Raw genomic sequence first — 7,328 nt, 5'->3', positions numbered from 1 at the left:
TGATATATGTAACACGAACGAATCAGTCTTAATTGGTGACGTAAATCTGCCTACACCATACTGGGGAGATCTAATATCTAATACCTATGGACATAGTTTGTTCACAAGTTGACCAGACCACACACTAGAAGGTGAAGGGACGACAACGTTTCGGTCCGTCCTGGACCATTCTCAAGTTCAGAATTGAGAATGGACTTGAGAATGGTCCAGGACTGGCCGAAACGTCGTCGTCCCTTCACCTTCTAGTGTGTGGTCTGGTCAACTTACTTTAGCCACGTTATTGTGACTCATCGCCTGCGTTTGTTCACAAATTTCTTTTAAATCGCACTGTGTTAATTGGTTAAGAATCTAACGTGAACCTCAAATATCCTGGACATAATTTTATCTTCTAATTAATATTCTATAAATAATGTACAACTGGACAAAGAACTCAGTTCTACTGATCATCATTGTTTCATCCTGTTTAACATGGAATAAATGCACAAATTATGAGGAAATTCAAAGTTTGTAAAAAGCTGATATAAAAAGTGACGAAAGTTATCTTTCCAGAGGTGGGGGTAAGCAGTGCAACAATCAAAACTAATATTGAATTGCAATCATTGTGTCATCATGGTATCATCAGACCATCAGTGAGGCACATGTGGCTGCTGCAGGTGTGTTGCAGACCATCAGTGAGGCACATGTGGCTGCTGCAGGTGTGTTGCAGACAATCAGTGAGGCACATGTGGCTGCTGCAGGTGTGTTGCAGACCATCAGTGAGGCACATGTGGCTGCTGCAGGTGTGTTGCAGACAATCAGTGAGGCACATGTGGCTGCTGCAGGTGTGTTGCAGACCATCAGTGAGGCACATGTGACTGCTGCAGGTGTGTTGCAGACAATCAGTGAGGCACATGTGGCTGCTGCAGGTGTGTTGCAGACCATCAGTGAGGCACATGTGACTGCTGCAGGTGTGTTGCAGACCATCAGTGAGGCACATGTGGCTGCTGCAGGTGTGTTGCAGACCATCAGTGAGGCACATGTGGCTGCTGCAGGTGTGTTGCAGACCATCAGTGAGGCACATGTGACTGCTGCAGGTGTGTTGCAGACAATCAGTGAGGCACATGTGGCTGCTGCAGGTGTGTTGCAGACCATCAGTGAGGCACATGTGACTGCTGCAGGTTTGTTGCAGACCATCAGTGAGGCACATGTGGCTGCTGCAGGTGTGTTGCAGACCATCAGTGAGGCACATGTGGCTGCTGCAGGTGTGTTGCAGACTATCAGTGAGGCACATGTGGCTGCTGCAGGTGTGTTGCAGACCATCAGTGAGGCACATGTGGCTGCTGCAGGTGTGTTGCAGACAATCATTGAGGCACATGTGGCTGCTGCAGGTGTGTTGCAGACAATCAGTGAGGCACATGTTGCTGCTGCTGAGGGGAGAGAGGAGAAAGCCCAGCACACACTGCTTGATACTGACAAAGAGCTGAAATCTCTTGAAACCTTGCAAAATGAAGCTATGCGTCTCATCCTTGGGGCTCCAAAGTCCACGAGAATAGTTAATATGAGAGCAGAGTTAAAATTACCTACCATAAGTGGGAGAATTTTGTCTATTAGCACAGTTTTCGGCGTGAAGGCATTGAGTAGTTCTAGACAACACATGAAGTTTCAAGCTAAACTTTCTAATATGCTGCACTCACCTGAGGTCTATAGAAGAAGAACGAAATCTGATTATGTATATTGGTTCTACAAGGTAGCCAACTCCATCAAAATATTAAATATGTACCCAACTCAGCTAATGATTAATGAGCCAATTACTCCATGGGATAACTGGGATCTATCAGTTGATTTTGTAAATGCGCCCAAGAAAGATAGTGTGCACACTACATTATTAAAACAGTTAACACTGAAAAGCATCACTGAAAGTACTCAGAGTATGGGTAACGATGTGTATCAGTGCTATACCGAAGGCTCTGTAGAAAAAGGTGGACGATGTACCGGATGTGCATGTAACATATTTGAACAATCTTCTCTCGTACATACAGCAATGAAGCGCGTCAATGACTGGGCAAGTACAACTCAAACCGAACTTTCAGGCATATACCTTGCCACTGAATTTTTAAAAGACAAAGGCAGTGGACTTATATACTGTGACTCGCAGAGTGCACTCCTGGCATTGAACGCACATAGTAGTGACACCCAGAAAATAGTCAGTGATATTCAAATGAATGTTTTAGCTGCTAAAGAAAACAGATTTGAGGTTAAATTCCTATGGATGCCATCACATGTTGGCATCTCAAGGCATGACACTGTTGATATGCTTGCAAAGACAGCCTGCAGAAAACCTGTGGTAGAAATTGATATGGGTGTTTCATTAGCAGTGACAAAGAGAATACTTAAACAAATATCTAGTGAAGATCTCACCGACCTAACAAATTCACAAAGACCTGAAAGTTGTAGTATTAAATATTATGATAGATATCGTGAGGAGACATTCACATATGGGACTAATGGAACAAGAACCCGGCAATGTGATGTTATAGTGGCCAGAATCCCGTATCCCAGAATACGCCTGGGATATAGACGTATCTGGCAGCTTTCTCAAAACCCAAATGTCGAGTACACAATGTGTCAACTTTGTGAAAGAGAAAACATGCACTCTCTTGAACATTATATTGTAGAATGTCCCATACTGACTGACTTTGTGGCTGCTGCAGGTGTGTTGCAGACCATCAGCGAGGCACATGTGACTGCTGCAGGTGTGTTGCAGACAATCAGTGAGGCACATGTGGCTGCTGCAGGTGTGTTGCAGACCATCAGTGAGGCACATGTGGCTGCTGCAGGTGTGTTGCAGACCATCAGTGAGGCACATGTGGCTGCTGCAGGTGTGTTGCAGACCATCAGTGAGGCACATGTGGCTGCTGCAGGTGTGTTGCAGACAATCAGTGAGGCACATGTGGCTGCTGCAGGTGTGTTGCAGACAATCAGTGAGGCACATGTGGCTGCTGCAGGTGTGTTGCTGACCATCAGTGAGGCACATGTGACTGCTGCAGGTGTGTTGCAGACAATCAGTGAGGCACATGTGGCTGCTGCAGGTGTGTTGCAGACCATCAGTGAGGCACATGTGGCTGCTGCAGGTGTGTTGCAGACCATCAGTGAGGCACATGTGGCTGCTGCAGGTGTGTTGCAGACAATCATTGAGGCACATGTGGCTGCTGCAGGTGTGTTGCAGACAATCAGTGAGGCACATGTGGCTGCTGCAGGTGTGTTGCAGACAATCAGTGAGGCACATGTGGCTGCTGCAGGTGTGTTGCAGACCATCAGTGAGGCACATGTGGCTGCTGCAGGTGTGTTGCAGACAATCATTGAGGCACATGTGGCTGCTGCAGGTGTGTTGCAGACAATCAGTGAGGCACATGTGGCTGCTGCAGGTGTGTTGCAGACCATCAGTGAGGCACATGTTGCTGCTGCTGAGGGGAGAGAGGAGAAAGCCCAGCACACACTGCTTGATACTGACAAAGAGCTGAAATCTCTTGAAACCTTGCAAAATGAAGCTATGCGTCTCATCCTTGGGGCTCCAAAGTCCACGAGAATAGTTAATATGAGAGCAGAGTTAAAATTACCTACCATAAGTGGGAGAATTTTGTCTATTAGCACAGTTTTCGGCGTGAAGGCATTGAGTAGTTCTAGACAACACATGAAGTTTCAAGCTAAACTTTCTAATATGCTGCACTCACCTGAGGTCTATAGAAGAAGAACGAAATCTGATTATGTATATTGGTTCTACAAGGTAGCCAACTCCATCAAAATATTAAATATGTACCCAACTCAGCTAATGATTAATGAGCCAATTACTCCATGGGATAACTGGGATCTATCAGTTGATTTTGTAAATGCGCCCAAGAAAGATAGTGTGCACACTACATTATTAAAACAGTTAACACTGAAAAGCATCACTGAAAGTACTCAGAGTATGGGTAACGATGTGTATCAGTGCTATACCGAAGGCTCTGTAGAAAAAGGTGGACGATTTACCGGATGTGCATGTAACATATTTGAACAATCTTCTCTCGTACATACAGCAATGAAGCGCGTCAATGACTGGGCAAGTACAACTCAAACCGAACTTTCAGGCATATACCTTGCCACTGAATTTTTAAAAGACAAAGGCAGTGGACTGATATACTGTGACTCGCAGAGTGCACTCCTGGCATTGAACGCACATAGTAGTGACACCCAGAAAATAGTCAGTGATATTCAAATGAATGTTTTAGCTGCTAAAGAAAACAGATTTGAGGTTAAATTCCTATGGATACCATCACATGTTGGCATCTCAAGGCATGACACTGTTGATATGCTTGCAAAGACAGCCTGCAGAAAACCTGTGGTAGAAATTGATATGGGTGTTTCATTAGCAGTGACAAAGAGAATACTTAAACAAATATCTAGTGAAGATCTCACCGACCTAACAAATTCACAAAGACCTGAAAGTTGTAGCATTAAATATTATGACAGATATCGTGAGGAGACATTCACATATGGGACTAATGGAACAAGAACCCGGCAATGTGATGTTATAGTGGCCAGAATCCCGTATCCCAGAATACGCCTGGGATATAGACGTATCTGGCAGCTTTCTCAAAAACAAAATGTCGAGTACACAATGTGTCAACTTTGTGAAAGAGAAAACATGCACTCTCTTGAACATTATATTGAAGAATGTCCCATACTGACTGACTTTCGCCCTCCTGGGCTAAGGTATGCTGAACTCTGTAATTACTATATGAGTACTGGAACACTTGATATATTGGACTTGTATCCAAGATTGACCATGTAATATACCAATTATACAATGTATATATATGATGTAACTATATAACCTGAGCTTGTAAAAGCACCTTCAGTGGTTATGTGCTTAATTGCACACTAGTTTCTTTATCAGCTATGTCACCCTGTCAGAGTAAATTAGACAAATGTATGTGAATGCATGTGTGTGTATATATGTATGTATATGTGTGTGTGTATATATATGTATATGTATGGGTATAAAGTATATATGGAACCTGATCAGAATTACATTTCACCTTTGTAAATGTACATTAATGACACTATGTGAAAGACACAATGCTGGTTAGCATTGTAGACGTGTGGCCACATCTGTGGTAGAAAAAAAAACTGCTTGAGCTCGATCCTGCAATGTGCAACACCCCAGAGAGAGAGAGCGCCAACGGCCATACCTCGTTGAGAACACCGCTTCTCGTCCGATCAGCGAAGTTAAGCAACGTTGGGTTTGGTTAGTACTTGGATGAGTGACTGCCTGGGAACACCAAATGCTGTTGGCAATAATGTTAAGGGGAGAGCCGGTCGGCCGCGCGGACAGCACACTGGACCTATGATCCTGTGGTCCTGGGTTCGATCCCAGGCGCCGGCGAGAAACAATGGGCAGAGTTTCTTTCACCCTATGCCCCTGTTACCTAACAGTAAAATAGGTACCTGGGTGTTAGTCAGCTGTCACAGGCTGCTTCCTGGGGGTGGAGGCCTGGTCGAGGACCGGGCCGCGGGGACACTAAAGCCCCGAAATCATCTCAAGATAACCCCCACCGGGCTTGCCCAGCTACACGTGCAAAGTTTTGCGGGACCTCCGGTCGTTACCTCAGTTCTCAACATTTATTTCGGTCGCCAGCTGGGTAATCTTCTCTGCGTCCCGGCAACGGTCGCCAGCTGGGTAATCTTCTCTGTGTCCCGGCAACGGTCGCCAGCTGGGTAATCTTCTCTGCGTCCCGGCAACGGTCGCCAGCTGGGTAATCTTCTCTGCGTCCCGGCAACGGTCGCCAGCTGGGTAATCTTCTCTGTGTCCCGGCAACGGTCGCCAGCTGGGTAATCTTCTCTGCGTCCCGGCAACGGTCGCCAGCTGGGTAATCTTCTCTGCGTCCCGGCAACGGTCGCCAGCTGGGTAATCTTCTCTGTGTCCCGGCAACGGTCACCAGCTGGGTAATCTTCTCTGTGTCCCGGCAACGGTCGCCAGCTGGGTAATCTTCTCTGCGTCCCGGCAACGGTCGCCAGCTGGGTAATCTTCTCTGCGTCCCGGCAACGGTCGCCAGCTGGGTAATCTTCTCTGCGTCCCGGCAACGGTCACCAGCTGGGTAATCTTCTCTGCGTCCCGGCAACGGTCGCCAGCTGGGTAATCTTCTCTGCGTCCCGGCAACGGTCGCCAGCTGGGTAATCTTCTCTGCGTCCCGGCAACGGTCACCAGCTGGGTAATCTTCTCTGCGTCCCGGCAACGGTCGCCAGCTGGGTAATCTTCTCTGCGTCCCGGCAACGGTCGCCAGCTGGGTAATCTTCTCTGCGTCCCGGCAACGGTCACCAGCTGGGTAATCTTCTCTGCGTCCCGGCAACGCTTTCATTTCAAATTTGATACAGTGTTGCCACCTAGTGTCACTTTTCTGTTTAATATCAGTACTAGTGTGGTGCACTTCTATCACTTGTTCACAATGTTCAGTGAGGAGTCATATAAAAGCGATAATAAAAGTAAATAAAGTTTACTGAAGAGAAAACTACATAAACATGATAGAAGTATACATGTAATAATATATAAATCAGATGACAGTGGCGCTTCTTTGGTGGACTCCGGCAACCCGAGTCAGCTGAACGAATTTAAGGGGATATTTGCCCTTATGGGGGCCGGCTCCGTCAGCGAAGACCCATAATCCTCTCGGCTCCGCCACTCGCTGTCTTCACCAGGTAGAAGATGACATATACAAGCTGCCCTACAGCCTAATCTACTCCTAAGAATCAATATACATTCTAGTAACAACCAATATATTTCTATGCCTATCTTGCCTAATTATCAAGGGACAATGGGAGGGAATAATGATCTACCTGTAACATATCCTGCCCTCAGACGCCTGGACTCCGATGGTCCTCAGTCCCTCACATCATTCCTCAGCGTTCCGGTCGAGTTACAGGTCCCTAGGCGTCGTGAAGATACGAGTCGTCTTCGTGCTCACTCCCAAATATGCAGTTCCTGATCACTGGCTTGGCTTGCCCAGTTGTCCCTGCTCACGTTGTCTCCCTCGATCCCTCCTTCACTGAGACCAAATACTCATAGAGTATTTGTTCTCAGGTTATCAGCAGGTTGCGACTTCTCCTTTCTGAGTTTCCAGTGGACGTGATCTGAGCACAGCTCTGAGTACCTCGGAGTTCCGCTGGGGGGAAGCCACTTGCTACTCCTGTCGTCGCCGCTCTCAACTCCTCCAACATCTTGGGTCGCATTGTGACCACACTGCGCCTTGTGATGTGTTGGTCGGAGATGTCTCTCCAACACTATCAACTCACAGTCCTCGGCGCCCTCACAC

General features: G+C 46.8%; 1 non-coding gene across 1 annotated transcript; it reads left to right on the top strand.

Annotated features, from left to right (window-relative positions):
* The first annotated feature begins 5,196 nt into the window (after window positions 1–5,196).
* Window positions 5,197–5,315, top strand: LOC138360306 (5S ribosomal RNA). Its single transcript, XR_011226275.1, has one exon. It is a non-coding gene; the product is annotated as a 5S ribosomal RNA (ribosomal RNA).
* Window positions 5,316–7,328: the final 2,013 nt, after the last annotated feature.

The sequence above is a fragment of the Procambarus clarkii genome, unplaced genomic scaffold (genome assembly GCF_040958095.1).
Source record: "Procambarus clarkii isolate CNS0578487 unplaced genomic scaffold, FALCON_Pclarkii_2.0 HiC_scaffold_106, whole genome shotgun sequence".
NCBI classification, from domain to species: domain Eukaryota; kingdom Metazoa; phylum Arthropoda; class Malacostraca; order Decapoda; family Cambaridae; genus Procambarus; species Procambarus clarkii.
This window is presented reverse-complemented; position numbering and strand designations above follow the sequence as displayed.